The sequence below is a fragment of the Ailuropoda melanoleuca genome, chromosome 5, assembly GCF_002007445.2.
Source record: "Ailuropoda melanoleuca isolate Jingjing chromosome 5, ASM200744v2, whole genome shotgun sequence".
NCBI classification, from domain to species: Eukaryota; Metazoa; Chordata; class Mammalia; order Carnivora; family Ursidae; genus Ailuropoda; species Ailuropoda melanoleuca.
Window position 1 is genome coordinate 20,067,266 of NC_048222.1, and position 18,324 is coordinate 20,085,589.

An 18,324-nucleotide genomic window follows, 5' to 3' on the forward strand; every position below is an offset into this window, starting at 1 on the left:
GAAGAAGGTGAAACTAGGATGATTAATGACTTTGGAAATACTGGGAAAAAGAAATACCTTCCCAAAAGGCTTCAGGTTTAGAATGTTTTACAAATAAGTTTCCCAAACTTCTAAGAAATGGTATTTCCAATCTTTATAAGCAGTTTTTTAGAGCCTAGAAAGGAAGGAGGGGAGAATCCAAATGGTTTCAAAAGCAAGAGACTATTAAAAATGTAAACTTTGAATGTGGACTGCCTCTTGACGTATGTACCCACATTATTATTCTATACAAATTACTCATAAAAACATCATCGATTTATCTCATAATTCTGTTTTATCTATTAGGTTTGGAATTTTTTAACTCTTTGTAATAACTTGGCTCTCACTCTTGAAGACTGAGTACTACTCAGATATAAACTTAGCTTTCAACAAGATTCTACTCTTTGTGAGGCATATGACACACTGATGAAAGAGATTGTTAAAGTATGGCTTTCATTGAAGAATAAATTAGTTCACATTGATGCTTATTCCAAAAAGATTCTATGACTTCTTTCCCATAATAGTAGAAATCCAGTAAGGTGGTTTTTTTCCCCTTATTTTCAGAAGTTTTGAGTATCTAGTTACGGTATCTAGTTTTTCTAGTCAAAGATGATTTATCGAGATTATTGAGTCCTTTCCCATTTCTTTCTCTTTTCTAAATCAGACTGTTTCATAAAATTCCCTATGTCTTAGGTAATAATTCACTTAGTTATATGACAATTGCCCAGAGAACGTAGATTGTGTCCTTCCACAATGTCATTCATCCAACTCAAAAATTATTTACACATAGTGGGTAAAATATGGCATCAAGACTTCACAATACTAATAATCTTGAAATGTCCAGCTGAAGAAATAACTCTATTCCATTGCTTTAAAGTTGTTCATGACGCCAAGCAAAATTAAAATCTTTTGTAAAAGGTACATTGTCTCTGAGTATTATAAGGGAAAATATTGTAAGGGATGAAATTATCTACCCTTGAAAAAATCCCAAAAGATTAGACTGCTTTTACTTCAAAAAGTATTTTATAAAGTTAATACTCTATTTTGAAATTTTAAAATAATCTTATCTTTTATACATATAACAAATATTTAGTCTATTAATGCTTCCATGTTGTGATAATATATGCTCTTTGAAATCTAGAGATGAAAGGCATTCAGTGGAGCAATTTATATTTTTTATTATTTTTTGGCATTTAGTGCTACTGTTACTACTTCTGCTAAGAATGCTTTGAGACACCAAAAATAAAATTCAAAAATAAGAAGAGATAAAAAGCTCTTTCTTCTTTGCTCCTTTCCACCTAACTATAAATCTTGGAGGTCATCCTATGAAATTAGATATAGGTCTATATTTATGCATATTTTTTTAATTGCTCAATATTCCTCCATAGCATAGAGTGGTCATTAAAGAGCACTTCCGATTTTTCACTATTACAAATCATACTGCACTGAACAAAAGGATATGCATATGGTTTTACTAATGTAAGTATTTCTGACAGAAATTTCTAGAGGGAGAATTGCTGGTTCAAGGTACATAATGAAATTTTGTTTTGATAGATACTGAAAAAATGCATTATAATAAGGACATATAATGGTAAACAATATGAAAGCTCAGTAAAATATAAGAAACAGTAAATTCAATGCTGAGCTAGCCCATCATGCGCACACACATGCAAGCAAAAGGCAAGGACAAAAAGTCAATGTGAAAGTGAGAATCTTAGCTTAAAAGAACATCCAGGGGCGCCTGGGTAGCACAGCGGTTAAGCGTCTGCCTTCAGCTCAGGGCGTGATCCTGGCGTTATGGGATCGAGCCCCACATCAGGCTCCTCCGCTGGGAGCCTGCTTCTTCCTCTCCCACTCCCCCTGTGTTCCCTCTCTCACTGGCTATCTCTATCTCTGTCAAATAAGTAAATAAAATCTTTTTTAAAAAAATAAATAAATAAATAAAAATAAAAGAACATCCAAACTGGCTTTTGCCCTGAAGTTGACCTTCAAATCCTGGTGATCTTGTGCTTTCATTGTGAGGGCTACATGAACCACAGAAAACAGGCAATAAAACCCAGAGTCCGACCAAAGTAGGAATCAAATAGAAAAATCCCCACAAAAAGCTAGGACTCCCAGAGGCCTAGAGCTTCACTGAATGGTGAAGAACAAATTAACAGTCAGCCAGAAACTTTCTTCTCTTGACTCTTATAATAAATAAAAGGCAAAATAAATTGCCTTAAGATTTTGTAACAAGTTGGTCCTCACATAGTTTTGGGGACCAAGTTCATGCCACCTGCACAATCTAAAAAAGCTTCAAAGGATAATTTAATTTACCATAATCTAGGGTAATTAGTGCTCCAGGAACTAGCAGAAATAAATGCAAGTCCTCTATGAAGAAATATAACTTCAATGTAGACCTGAAAGAATTTCTAAAGAAATAATTCCAAGGAAATGAATTCATAGCTCAAAGCCGTTTATCAAAAGTATACGTGGAGGCTAAGCATTATCAGTGAGAGCCAGCAGAAGAAAAAGTAAATAACAAACTCAGAACCACTAATGCTTCTGAATAGAAAATTAGTTTGATATGTAATATATGTTTAATACATAATAAGAAATAAAATTGAGGCTCAAAAATATGAGTAAAGAATATAAGATCTTAAAACAACCAATAGACTTTAAAAAGAATGCAGTGGATCAATTTAAAATATAAAACTGAGGGATGACAAACAAAAATATACACACAATTGAAAATAGAACTACGGAACTAGACAGGTCCCAAGATCCACTTCCAGAATGCACTCTAAGAAGACTAAGAGATTAAAAATATAATACAGAGATTAAGAAACATGAAGGATAAGATGATAAGGTCTATCTTACATCTATTTGAAATTCCAGAAGAGACGAGAGAATGTCATCACTTGGAAAACTGATATATACAAAGATTATGACAGAATTTTGCAGAACGGCTGAAAGTTTCCAAGCCTCAGATAGATAATAATTAAATAATATCAAGCATGATAAATAAAAAGGAATGGACACTTTAATCACATTGTCATGAAAGAGCAGGACACCAAAGACAAAGGGAAACCTTTGCAGCAGCCAGAAAGACATTTTACCCAAAGTGAAAGATGGTTACATTAATGGATGATAGAATACGTTGAAAAACTATCTCCGATGAGTTAAATCCAAAATACAGAGTGCAAGCCTGGAAATATATCTGCAGTGAAACTCTCTTTCAAGATGTGATATAAAGACATTTTTTAAATCAACAAAACTGAGACAGTTTGCCACCAAGAGATCTTGGCCAAAGGAAATCGTATTTTTAAGAAAACTTGCATATTTAAAAAAAAAAAAAAAAGAAAAGGACTTATTGTCTAAGTTACCTTGTAAAACTAGTATTTTAAACTACCAAATAGAATGGATTAGTCCAGGACCAGCACAGATAAGTTTACAGGTGATTTAAGATTACTGAGACTTTACTTGACAAACTGAAATAATTCAGAAATATTTTTGTGATTTGGTTCATTTAAAGCTGTAGAATGATATCTCAATTTTAAATTTAAATTTATCATGAGGAACTTCTATAAAGTTAATAAAGGAAATATATTATTTCACTGACAAAAAAATAAAATAAAATAAATTTAAATTTATGCTTGATGCAGTCAAAACTTGCTTGGTGCAGAAAAACTTTGGGGGTGTGTGATCTACACTAAGCGTATACATGATTTTCAACATTTTATAAGTATTGGCTGCCCCATTTAACAATGGGAAGGAAATTCTAAGGTTTATCAAGATGCAACATGCCTAAGGAGCCTTTTTATTACTCCCCCCAAAAATGCTTTTATCCTGACAGTTTCATAAACTTGGTATTAAAATCCCTATCTTAAAGAGAATTCGGAAACCTTAGTCCTTTCTCAGTATCCTGTGTCCTTAGGCACATAGATAAATAGACGCATAGCTATATTCCTTCTGCAATTTTTTTCTATGCACTATTCTTGTCTCCTAGACTTTAAGCCCCCTGTAAACAAGAATCATTCCTGATTATTTTTTATATCCCAATTTAGCATTTGTTAAATGTTTGTTGAAGTTAATGATAATTTTCCACTCTTTCTGTCAAACCTGCCCAATACCCATAATGATCCCATCTTAATCCATGGAATTGTCCATGGATGATCTATAAAAATATCCCATATTTTGCTTCCATGGGTCCCAACTGACAAATCCCTTCTGCCATGTCAAATCCACTGGCCTTGCTAGTCCAACATAGAAAGAGTTTGGAAGTCATCATTCCCACCCTCACAGCAATAACAAAAGCTGAACAAAATGAAAATCAGCTATTTTTCTTAAATCCATCAGACAGCTGAGGTCACAGAACAAACTACTGCCCCCAAAACTAGAGAAACTAGGTGAAAACAAAGAATCACAACTTACTGGGAGCAGAAGCCACTGCTGGAGCCTGGTGGGAACACTTTAAAAAATAATTGACTATAATCCAGCAAATATATATATATATATATAGAGAGAGAGAGAGAGAGAGAGAGATACCTGCATTATCATGTTCACTGCAGCCTTATTCACAATAGCCAAGTTATGGCAACAACCAAAGTGTTCATCAGTGGATGAATGGATAAAGAAGATGTGGTGTGTGTGTGTATATATATATCACACACACACTGGAATATTACTCAGCCCTGAGAAAGAGGGAAATTCTTCTATTTGTTACCATGGATAGACCTTGAGGGCATTATGCTCAATGAAATAAGCCAGAGAGATAAAGACAAATACCATATGATTTCACTCATATGTGGAATCGAAAAAAAGTCAAACTCAGAAACAGAACAGAAAAGTAGTTGCCAGAGTCTGGATGGTGGGGGAAATAGGGAGAGGTTGGTAAAAGGGTATAAACTTTCAGCTATCAGATGAATAAGTTCTAAGGATAAATGTATAATATGGTGACTATAGTTAACACTGTACAGTTGACCCATCAACAAGGGTTTGAACTGCGTGGGTCCACTTACATGAGGATTTTTTTCAATAAATACTGTAAGTATTATAAATATATTTTCTCAATAACATTTTTTCTTTAGCTTTCTTTATCATAAGAATATAGTCTATAATACATAGAACATACAAATTATGTGTTAATCAACTGTTTGGTGAGGCTTTTGGTCAACAGTAGGCTGTTAGTAGTTAAATTGGGGGGGAAGTCAAAAGTTATGCATAGATTTTGGCTGCAGAGGGGGTCAACACCTCTAACCCCCACATTGTTCAAGGATCAACTGCATTGTATAATTTTTCTAAAGCAAAAAAGAAATTTGCTAAGACAGTAAAATTTAAATGTTCTCACACATACACACATATCACTGTGTATATAGATATATATAGTGATGCATGTGTTAATTAACTAAAAAAAAAATTGATTACTGGAGAAGGTGCATAAACTAGCTTGAGAGTTAAAAACTCCTGGGTATGAAACCTAGGGAGACCCCCACCCTTTTGTGAGGTTTACCTCCAGGAGCTACCCAAGTTCTCAGGGTGAAGATCAGAGAAAAATCCCCTCACGCTTCAGGTAGGGGATGGGAAAGATAACCATTTCTAAACATTCCCAAAGCACTCTTTTCTCTTTAACAAAGGCCTCAAGGGAAACTACTTTACTAAAGCTTAACTGGCTTGAGTTTTACCAGAGTCTGACCAACCTGGAGGAAGTCAAATATCCAACCCCAGCTGCCTCTAGCCTTCCTGTCTCCCCTGAGGTGGCAAGAAAGCTGAGAAGTACTTGTGAAGGTCATATCCAGAAGCACAGGCTCACTAAAAAAAACTGGAGACCTAATCATAGGATTATAGGACACTTCCCCTCCCTCCACACCTTACCACCACATCAATAAAGCTTTGTATATAACAGGGTATTCAGCTGAAAGAACTGTGTTTGTCTTTGTTAACCCTACTTAAGAGGAAGTCTCTAGGGAAATTCAAAGACACCAGGAGCTACACGAAGGACAGTATCTCTACCACCTACAGCCGCAGTAACAGTAAACACAGCCTAACTTTCAGCCAGATAAACAGAAAACCTCACATGAAAGGCTTATTGACCTAAGTTTCTTTTACCTGATACATCTTGCCCAGCTTTCAACAACAACAAAATTACAACACATGCTGAAAGGTAAAAAAAACACAATCTGAAGAGACAAAGCGAGCACCTGAATCAGAGCCTCCAACAGGGCAGAAATTTTAGAATGATCAGACGGGGAATTTAAAATAACTATGATTGATATGCTAAGAACTTTCATGGAAAAAGTGGACACATGCAAGAACAGACAGGTAATGCAGAATGGAAATGGTAAGATGATATGGCAAAGAGCTGGAAACTCTAAAAAAGAACAAAGGGAAATGCTGGAAATTTTATTTTTTTTAAGATTTATTTATTTATTTTAGAGAGATAGTACGTGTGGGGGGGGCGGGGCAGATGGAGAGAGAGAACCTTAGGGAGACTCCCTGCTGAGCAAGGAGCCCAATGCAGGGCTCAATCCCATGACCCCTGAGATCATGACCTGAGCTGAAATCAAGAATTGGACACTTACAACCTGAGCCACCCAGGCACCCCTAGGAAATGCTAGAAATTTTAAAACTTCATAACAGAAATGAAGAATGCCTTACTGGGCTCATCCACGGATAACACAAGCAAGAAAAAGAATCAGTGAGCTTGAAAATATGTCAATAGAAACTTCCAAAACTGAAATGCAAAGAAGAAAAAAACGGAGAGAACAGAATATACAAGAACTGTGGGACAATTACAAAAGGTATAACATATATGTAATGGAAACACAGAAGGAGAAGAAAGAAAGGGATAGAAGAAATATTTGAAGTAATAATGCCTGCAGTTTTCTAAAATTAATGAGATACATCAAACCACAGATCCAGGAAGACCAGAAGGCACCAAGCAGGATAATTACCAACAAATCTACAGATGAACATATCATATTCAAACTATAGAAAACCAAAGACAGAGAAAATCTTCAAAGAAGCCAGAGTGGGGGGAAAAAAATACCTTCCCTATGGAGGAACAAGGATAAGTGTTAAATCAGACTTTTCTTCAGAAACCATGCAAACTAGAGAGTGGAGGGAAACATTTAAAGTGTTGAAGGAAGAAAAACCCCACCAACTTAGAATTTTATGTCTAGCGAAAGTATCCTTCCAAAGTGAAGAACAATAAAGACGTTATAAAACGGACCCGCTGGCCTCGCCTCCTTCCCGGGCTCTGCCGTCTCTAAGCTTTGCCATGTCACCAGCTTTGACTGCCCCACCTGAGTCTCTGCCATGCTCCCTTCAGGGACAGTCTGGGTCTTATGGGTGCCACAACTTCATAGTCTTCTGTGAAATAAGCAACAACAACAACAAAATTCTCTCCTTCACAGCTGCTGAAGTTCTAAATGGGCATAGAGTAAGCAAGCACGCATTTTGCATCATAGGGGCCTTGTCTTCCATCCCAATGGCAACACACGCCGCCAGATTTTCTTGGAGTTCTCTCTCAGTGCTTCAGTCTTTCCCTTCAACCTCATTTCCACTGCTCTCCACCCACCTTGTATAGCTGAAAAGTCTGTATATGTCTGAACCCCACATGAAAATACCTTTAGAACTTCCATCGCCAAACAACCAAATGTAATGGATGGACCTTGTTTAGATCCTGACCTCTCCCTCCCAAATAATTCCTTTTTTTTCATTAAAAACAGTACTAAATGGTACCAAGAAAATACTAATTTTGTTAGGGGTGACAGTAGCATTGCGAATGTAAGAGAATATTTTTAAGAGAGGCATACTGGAGTATGTCGGGATGAATGGCATGATAAATAGGATTTGCCTGGAGATATTTCAGCAAAGAAAAGGAAGGGATAGAAGCAAATGTTGAAAAATGTTGATACTTGTTGAATCTGGGGAATAGGTATATGGAAGTTTATTCTATTACCCTATTTTTGTGCGTATTTGAAATTTTTCATAATTTTCCTTAATTCCATTTCCACTGCTCCTTCAGAAAATGTGTTTCCATTTAATCAGATGTTAACTATTGTCAGTACAGGGCTTTCTTACCTAGTTCAAGCTCCATTCATTAACTAGACCAGATGTACGCCAGCCAAGACCCATTATAAAAATAACATTTCAATAAACTCGCTGGTACCTAAATCTTTGTCCATGTTGCTTATTACAGTAAGTTTATTGAAGGGTAAATTCCTGGGTCATACTGATTGTTATGAGAGAAGTAAACCAGGTACATTCTCTTCAGTAATGAAGAGAGTGCACTTCTCACCACACCCTTGCCAACACCAGGTTGTTTTTTTAAAAAACCTTTTAAAAGCGCAGTGCAGAAAGAATTTAACTTCCCATAGTCAAGAGGGAAGAACGTTCAAGGCAGCAGAAACAGTTTCAATAAGGCGAAGAGGTGAGAAATGACCTGATTTCTTTAGTTCTGTATTACCAGAATTCATTCATTAAGTAAATAATTATTTGCAGAGTTAAATGAATATTAACGATGTCAGCTGTTAAAAATGTATTAGTAGCTAATTAAAGCTTTAGACCCGATAAAGTAAGAAGAAATGAAGAAGAATCGCTTCTTTTAAAAAGGTAGCAGTTTTTGGAGGTGTGGAAATTACCCTTGTGCAGACTTTCTGGAATATGTAGAATCTCATGGAGGTCAGCCTGCAACTTTCCTCTTTCTTCCCAGCCTTCTCCACACTGCACTCTGGTAAAATAATGTATTTCTCAATATATTATCGAGACCAATGACATCCTACATTTTCTTTTATCGTTTACACTTTCAGAAAGTGCCATGGTTTAAAGCCCTTTCTGCCCCAGTAGCTTCCCTTATAGGAATTAGCGAAGTCTTCCAGAAAAATTAAGAGGCAAGCTCTCCTTTAATAAAGACAGACAAAGACACATTCACTTTGCAATTGGGCTGAAATTCAGAAGACTTCAATAATGATATCCCATTCTCTAGAAGTCATAATGTTTACCATGAGGAGAGCAATGCCTGTTCCAGGTTAATTGGAGAGAAAGGATGTTTCCCCTGGGTAGTCACTGCAGCTAAATTAGCCCTGCACTGCAAAGCCTCATTGCTCTGTTATGTTTCAAAGCCGAAGTTCTCAGCTCTAACGAACTGCTTCACTGTTTAATACTCTGGTTGCTTCAACTCGCTCCTCAGCCGGCGCATTTGAACATGAATGATGGCAAACGAGGCTCTGGGAGCGAGAATCACCGAGACAATGAGCGTGAGCAAGGGCGAGAAGTGTTCTTCCTGCAGCAATGCCTTATTATGATATTTTCCAGGGGGCCCTTTGAAATAAACGGGGTACGTGGGGAAACTTAAGCAGGACCTCCGCGAGCCGGTTTCACCGCAATGCGCACAGACTGGCTCCCTGGGAGACCGGCTGCAGCTTCGCGTCGCCGGGAACCTCCCGTCCTTGCGCAGCAAGCTTGACCTTCCTGGTCCACTCCAGTTCGGTGCTTCTTAGGCACAACTGGGAAAAAAAAAAAAAAAAAAAAAAAACCTTAAAATCAGCATTCTTTATTCTGGCGTTTTAGCTATCAAAGTCAGGTTCAAGAAATTAACAAGCATCTCCCTGCAGAGGAAAAAAAAATGCAGCAAACAGGAACAGTGTTGCTAAATAGAAAGCCAGAATAAAGAAGAACAATGTTGCTAAAAAGAAGGAAAGGAAAAGAAAAACCCCTATTTTTCTTAACTCCACAAGTATACTGGTATGGATTGGTAAATATACANTCTTAGGCCAAAATGGGAAAAAAAAAAAAAAAAAAAAAAACCTTAAAATCAGCATTCTTTATTCTGGCGTTTTAGCTATCAAAGTCAGGTTCAAGAAATTAACAAGCATCTCCCTGCAGAGGAAAAAAAAATGCAGCAAACAGGAACAGTGTTGCTAAATAGAAAGCCAGAATAAAGAAGAACAATGTTGCTAAAAAGAAGGAAAGGAAAAGAAAAACCCCTATTTTTCTTAACTCCACAAGTATACTGGTATGGATTGGTAAATATACAATAAGTACGTGTTTTACATTTATGTTTCATCTACAACCATGTTTTCATATATGTGATCTCTCATGCTTTAAAAAGAGAAGAAAAGATAAATTCTTAAAGAAAAATGTTAATTATACATATATGCTCCGTCTTATATTAGTATATCTTGTTGTAATATAGGGCATATTTAATAGTATATAATATACACATAAATACACACATAAGGACAGAGATACAGTGCCCTCTACTGGATCAAATTCAACTTGATTGGCCTCTCCCTCGAAATAGTTAATTGAACTTTCCTTCAAGAGACTATCAACACCAGAATATAAACTTTCATGTTAAGTGATTCTTCATGTCGGGTGATTCCTCTCTAGCTTAAGCAGGCAAAAAGCAAAACCCCATTGCACAGGCTTATGTCTTAAGACATAAGGCTATGTCTTAACGATGCTTGCTTACTATGCCTTGTGTTGGCAATCCTTCATGTTCAAAGGATTATTCACGTTCACAGGTACACTTGTGTTACTATCTGTGGTCTTTGGAAGATAGTGGACAAAGCAAAGGGAAATTTGACTGATTAATTTCTGTGAGCTATCTAACCAATTAATCCAGACTCTGTAATTCCCAAACCAAAAATAAACTTACTGTGTGCTATTTGAACTAATCAGATGTAATTTTAAGAAGCAGACAGAGATGGATTCAGGCACAACATCCATGTCCCAAAAGCTGGGCAATTCAAGACCTTAAGCAAATTGAGAAGTACTGGTTTAAAAGTAACCTGATATATGGGATAGGCTGGTGATGGGTAATAAGGAGGGCACGTATTGCATGGTGCACTGGGTGTTATACACAACTAATGAATCATCAACTTTACATCAAAAAAATAAATAAAAATAAAAAAAATTTTTTTAAAATAAAATAAAATAAAAAATAAAAGTAACCTGATATAGATGAATAATACAGAACTCATCATTGTGAATAATTTATTCTGGAATAGTATGGAAATCCCGTGGAAAAGACACATACGCTCCCAAACAAGCTGGTGACAAAATCTTTGTTGTGGATTCTTGAAAATTGCGAATAATAATGGATTTAGGGAATTCCCAAGAAATGATTACAAATAATAGGAAAGATTATTTTAAAATAAGAATAGTTTCAAAAACTCCACACACTACAATTTAACATGTATGTGACACTGAGGGGGAGCTGGAAAGCAGAGGGATTCTTAAAACACTGGGGATACCACTGCACTGCACGATATTCTCGACCGTGGCACTGAAAATGTCAATGTTTCCTTTTCCTGAGGAAACCCTCTCTTCCCCTTGCCCTGACCTGGATTCGTCTCCTGGGTACCAAGCGCAAAGACCCACAAAGTTAACCTCCCACAGGTTTTCAGAAGCCTGGCAGAGCTGGGTATGGAAGTCCATCAGCTGGCCAAAGTAAGCCAGTTGGAAAATCAGATCCTTGTCTCCTTGATGCAGGAAATTTAGAGAAGATGTCAGGCTGAATGTAGTCCCATCCCAACCTCTGCTGAAAAGAAATTTGCAAGGAATTTTCTAGAGTTTTGCAGCCATCCCTATCAGTAACATAGAGGAGAACCTTTGGAGACCAGTCCCCCCCAAAAAGGAACCATAGTTGGAGGTGAGGTTTGCCCGCTGCCCAGGTTTCCCAGGGAGGCTCAGGCAGCCATGTGGGGAAGATTAGCTGTACAAGTCAACCATCACATCAAAGTGTTGACTCCCCTGAGAAGCTTGCTCCTATCCCAGGTCCAAGAGGATGAAGAAAGGCCACAAACCCCATCTAGGGCTGTGGTTCTCACTCTGTAATGAATATGGGGACCCCTCTAGTGGGCCTGTGGCAAGTCTGGAGTCCATGGCTCCTCCTGGAGACTCTGGTTCAGTGGGTCTGGAGAAAGGTCCAAGAATCTCATTTTGGCAAGTCCAGGGGACTCTGGTACAGGTGGTCCTTGGACCATATGTTAGAAACGCTTCCTGAGGAAATAACAAACCTTATCTATTTAGAAACATACTTAGCCAAAGGCACTGACATTTTCAGACCTTCTCTTTATGAGTATCCACTTTTTTAAAAGATTTTATTTATATTTATTTATTTGAGAGAGATTGAGTGAGAGAGAGAGTGAGAGAAGGAGCAGGAGGAAGGGCAGAGGGAGAGGGAGAAGCAGACTCCGCACTGAGCAGGGGAGGCCCAACTGCCCCTGGCATCATGACCTGAGCTGAAGGCAGACGCTTAGCTGAATGAGCCACCCAGGCACCCAGTATTCACCTTCTAATGAAACCTTCATGCAATAAGAGGTCCCTTGTACTCATTTTTGTCCTTATGTAAATAGCGTTATCATCAATGTGGCGATTTCCTTGGTGGAGCCACATGACAGCATACAGGACAGTATAGACACCCTTGAGACCCTTCTTAGTCCCGGGCTAGCACCCCACCACGCTCGTTCCTTTATGTGCCGGCTGCAGCTCTGAGGTTCTCTGCTCCCTTCTTAAAAATGTCTTCTCCTATTCCCTCTGCCCCGTCTTCTCCCTGCAGCACCGCAGAATAAGCAATCTCATTGCTTTCTCCCGCCCATCCTGTCTCTGAAAAGCTGCACAAGACATTTAGGGTTTTTCTTGAAAGTTTGTTACAAGCAACAATGAGGAAAAGACAAGGGGGAAATAAACATGGACATAGCATTAAAGAGAAATCTCACAGTCTCATATAAAAGTCCCCCCCAAAATTCAGGTTTTCTTTTTAGCAGCTCTTGACTCTACAACAAAATACCTGCTTCCTTCCTTCCTTCCTTCCTTCCTTCCTTCCTTCCTTCCTTCCTTCTTTCCTCTCTTCCTCCTTGCCCCCCTTCCTTTTCCTGCCCTTCTTTTTTCTCCCTCCTTCCCTCTATTTCTTGCATAGACTTCAACTGAGTGTCCACCACATGTTGGGCTCTCTGGGCTTGATGGCACAATCCACACGTACTCTACAAGTGCACCAAAGTGCAATGAAAGCACCAAATAATGGCGGTTTCTGAGTAAGGCTCCACTAAGGGCTAATAGAAGAGCCTGGAAGAAAGGAGAACTGACCTAGCAGAGCACGGGGAAAATTAATTCCTTCAAGAAAAGGAACATCCCCATACAAAGCCAAAAAGAAATACAATATGTCATATTCTGAGAACCCAGCAGTTCCAGTAGAGCTGGAACACAGGGCGAGTGTTGGCAATTGGACTGGAGTGGTAGGACGGGTCAACTCATGAAGGGCCACCTAGATCACAATAGTGAACGGGGAGTTTATCTTACAAACCATGTGTAAATGACCATATCGTGACTTTCGCAATCTACAAAGTTGGCCGTTTTATAAATCTGATGATTAAAGGTCCAAACCAAGCTGGGAAAAGAGGAGGGGAGGTCTAGTAATTATTATACCAGGATTGCAGACATACACCTGTCTGGGGTAACCCAGATGGTCACCCTAACCATAGGGTGTCCTGGCTTAAATGACAAAGTCCCTTGACTCATGTCTTCCTCCCCTTGATGAGAATGTCTTCATCTTAAGGGTTTTAGTATCTAAACACCATTAGTAGAACTACTTGGGGGCAAAATTCAGATGTACTGTGGCCTTTAATTTCTTTTCTCTTCACAAAGAAAAGCTCTCCTAGGTTTTTCCTCCATTTAAAAAACAGTGGCTTCTTAAAAAGAAGGATAGAATCTTTCAATGTATCGTTAGTGATGCTGACCACCATATGGCTTACAGAATCAATCCTTCTTCTCCAATTCTTCAATAATAAACTATAAGGATTGAGTTACTACATGATCTAAGAGATACAGGGTATGTGATTTCCTAAGAACAATGAATTCCTTGTATGATTTTTTTTAAAGTTTCTGCATTTTATATTAAATCAAAGGTTCTACTGCAGATTATCTTGGGGCTCTAATAGTTCTTACCTCATGTTATCAGTGTCATCGTGCGAGCTAATGGGAGAGTCAGTTCCTAGACCCGCTGGCGAGGCTGTGGGGGCTGTGAGTCGTTCCTGGGCTGGAATGGCGCACGGGACCTTCCCGGTGCCACATGGGCTCAGTCGTTTTTCTACTTATGAACAACAACAAAATAACAAATTCAGCAAGTCTTTGGTATTGCTCGGGGATTCAGGGTGAAATATCTTTATCCAAGGACTAAAGAGTCTCTGCAGCAAACATATTGTGATGTTTCCCTTTTCAAGCTCTTAATCCTTTTTGCCAGAGAGGCCAGATGTATACTAAACGAAGGACATCAGCCAGATCCCACTCAGGATCATGTCAGGGAGGAGTTCAGCTCTGGTAATGAGAAAATACGACCTCCTCCGGCGCTCTCTACAAAGGTCACTTGGTCCTGCTTTGACAAATATTTTTGTAAGGCTAATTATCAGAGGTGCTCTAGAATGGCGATTCACAAACTGAAGATCGTGTTCATTTGCATTCATTAGGTCTGGGGTGGGACCTGAGATTCTCTGTTCCTAACGAGCTTCCAGGTGACACCCATGCTGCCCGTCCAGAGACCACACTGTCAGTACCAAGGTCTAGAACATATTCGAAAACTAAAACAGCAGTGTTTCTGAGATATTTCAGTGGTGACAGAGATATCAAGCCAAAAAAATTAAGATGTTGAATCGTTTCAGAATATCGGAGATGTGTGATTACCTCCTTTGTGTCCAATAGCTCTTAGAACCATAGTGGATGACAATCATCACAATTTCTTACACAATTGTTCAGGTGAGTCTGATTTTGGATCCTCACCCACGCAACTCATAGGCAAACTGATCACAAACGGGGTTTATTTCTAGCGTTGTACTTGGTCCTATTTGGTATGCTTTTCCCATTTTGTGGCGCGCATTCTCCTTCTTCATCATCTCTTTTCCTGATCCCACCTCCCACCTTCATCTGAATTAAGTGCTTCTCAATCTTGTTTCCTGATCCTCGTTCCCATGAAAACATTCATTCAGGAGGAAAATCTGATTCCCTCATCCACGCGTAAATAATGAGAGCTTACTGAGGTGTTAACAAGCCAGAAGGATGACTGTCCAGTGTTAGAATGCCAAACACCATTCAGAGGGGAGAAACTAGTACCTGGGAGCATGAAGGCCTTTCCAGCAGTGGTCTGGGGATGACCTGAAAGTCCACCCTAGCATGCCTGAGTCCACTTCTAGACCCTTAGGAGCCCTCATGTCTACCCCAGGAGAAACTTCTCTCCCCAGAGTGGTCCTAGAAGCTGGCCTTGGGCCACCATAGTTTAAGCAGGTCCCTGGACAACACCTCAGGATTGGTTTTATGACATCGTTGGCATTTGACATCCTGTTGGGTATTATATTCCTGTTCTTTAAGTCAGATGATCTAGATGGGAATTTTTTATCTCACGTTTAGTTATCTATGTTTCCAGAGGCAATGGACGGAGTTAAAAAAAAAAAAAAACCCTCTAAGTGAAATCTAACAGCTCGACAATATCAGATTTTGCTATGACTGAAAGGTGAGCCCTCTATTTATTTTTTCCTCTTTAGATGCACTACGTTTGTCAAACGCCTTCAAATGGGGGGAAACAGGAAAAAATGGCAAACCTCTGTTTCCTCGCTTCCCTTCTCTCTGTGTGTCTGTCTTAGCTCAGTGGAAAAGTACAATGATCCTTGTAGCACGTGGGCCAGATTTTTTCCTGGGTGAAATCGCTGAGGCTGAGTCACTGGGGCCAAACGAAAGATGCTTGTTGCCTTAGGTTGCCCAATCTGTCCACCATGTCATTTCTGAAGTAAAGAAAATATTGAATTAGGAGAGAAGAGGACTATGAATCCAGATGTCCAGCCGGTGGAAAGATGGGTAATGAGAAAACAGAGCTGACCTCTTTCAGCAAAGCTGGGAAATGGCAGGGGATTGTAAGAAGCAGCTGCTCACTTTTGGCAGCTGCCGTGAAGGGCAATGTTACGGAATGTCAGAAACAGCATATTTCATTGCGGCTTCTCCATTGCCCTTTAATGATTCAGGAGCAGAGCCATCTTTAACGACACTTGGCATGCTGTCTGCTTTAAAGGCAAATAAAATGTCCTCATTTTATCCACCTTTCCGGAGGAGAACTTGAAACTCCAACTGGAGAGAAAGAGAGAACGGTCAAAATGTGTCCTTCTCGTGTACCACTTGGATATCACTTTGTTACCTGGAAGGACCACTTTGCCTGTGAAATAATGTCGTGTGCTTCGAGAACACTGGTTAAGGTATTTTTAGGCCCTCATTCTACCATAGGCATCTAAATACTCTAAACGACATGGATCCTAATTTGAGGATTTCATACCAAGTTAAAGCTGAGAGAATCGTCCTAGCCAATAATCCTAACCAGGGCTTTCCTAGTTGAATAGTGAACTAACTTCATTACTTCACCATCAATAATAATGTGTTCATTTAAAATGAGCTTTATCCTTAATAGTTCCTCACCACAAAAGTCATTAGATGAGGCATGTAAAGATGTTTCTTCATAGTTCAGCTCTGTGCACGGAGCACAAATAAAGAAGAGGTCCTAGGGGAGCCTGGGGGGTTCAGTCAGCTAAGCGGCTGCCTTCAGCTCAGGTCATGATCCCAGGGTCCTGGGATCGAGCCCCGAATCAGGCTCCCTGCTCAGTGGGAGTCTGCTTCTCACTCTCCCTCTGCCCCTCCCTGTGCTCATTCTGTCTCTTTCTCTCTCTCAAATAAATAAAATCTTTAAAAAAGAAGAGGAGGAAGAGGTCCTAATGATGATCCAATTGGATCCAACTCAAAGAAAACCAACTAAGGAGGTTTGTTATACAAGTTACAACTTTCAGTTGACGTTGACTAGACCCAGTTTCAACAGCAAAATCTCAAAGATTATTTAATTGATAGCATTTATGTCATTATGACACAAAATATAGAACGTGTTATGTGACATGCATTGTGATATATGAAATCATTGATTTTCACCGAAGATGCCGTGATTTTGAGACTCCTGGCTTGTCAATATCAATTCTGAGGCGCATCACACATCATTTGAGATATTTAATTATGAAAATACTTGGGCTTTTAAATAATTTGCATTTTATAGTGGCCACATTTATAAATTGGTGTGTGTGTGTGTGTGTGTGTGCATGTGTGTGTTGGGGCAGATTTAGGATGACCCCTAATATGTCATTATTCACATTCATATTCCTTCTGAATTGTTGGGGAGAGAGAGAGAGAAAAGGGTGATGTTAGAGAAATAACTGTTGGGAATCAAAACCGAGCGATTGTAAGCAACCATTGTAAATGTCGTCAATAATGATGTTTAAGTGGGTGCCTCTAATTACCCATTTCATTCATGAGGGGCTCTCCCACCAGTTTGTTCCCAGCTGGTTCATCCCAAAGGAAAACCAGCTGTGGAGCTACTCTCACAGCCCACCACATCTGAGGGAGAGTCAGACAGTGGGCTCTAGAAGGTTCCTTGTGCTACTGAGCAGGTAGAGGGGAAAGAAGCCCATCAGGAAGCCAGACAGTCATTCATGTAATTATTGATGTGGACCACACCATCTTCCAAAACTCACCAACCTAGATTTTAATTTTAAAAACACAAATATAAAATATCTGAGTCATCAAAAACACGTGGCTCCCACCAATACTGAATTAAAGTGAAAAAGGACAGAACTTCTAAAATATTCCAGATTGAAATTTGTGAGTGAGATTTGAGAAGTTTGGGAAGACAGAACAAGATCATCAGAGGAACAATATAAAAACAAGAAAAAAACTCTTGGGACTACAAAATAAAACAGATGGAATGCTTTTTCCACCTAGAAAAATCCATGAAGGCCGAAAGACCTTTTAAAGTCATACATTTTGGCAAGTTGTTAAATATAATTATAGCGCTTTTTTTTTAATCTCCCTGAATCCCCCCGCCACCATAAAAGACAGAAAATAGAATCACAAAACTAAAAAGCCACAGATAACATCTAGATGGAACCTGGACTATATGTTATTCCCAGGAACCTCAAACAGGAGTAGCTGGGAACAAATAGAGCCACAAGATCAGTGTGGTATTAGCAAGTGGGCAGGAAAGCAGAGGGAGACCAGAGGGTGTCTGTCAACCTCAGAATAGAAGAGCCCCACAACCGCCAAGAGTTGCACATCAGCCATACTGACCTTTGAACATAAGCTGTTCTGAACATGCAAGAAGAACCCAAGGAATGTTTTCCCAGGCGCTCTTTCTGGAATTCCACAGGAGAATGAGCTGCAATCCTCCAGGTGACTAGAGATACCCCGACGATGTCAGCACTGGAAAGAATACAGGCAACAGAGAAACATAACAAATGACACCATTGG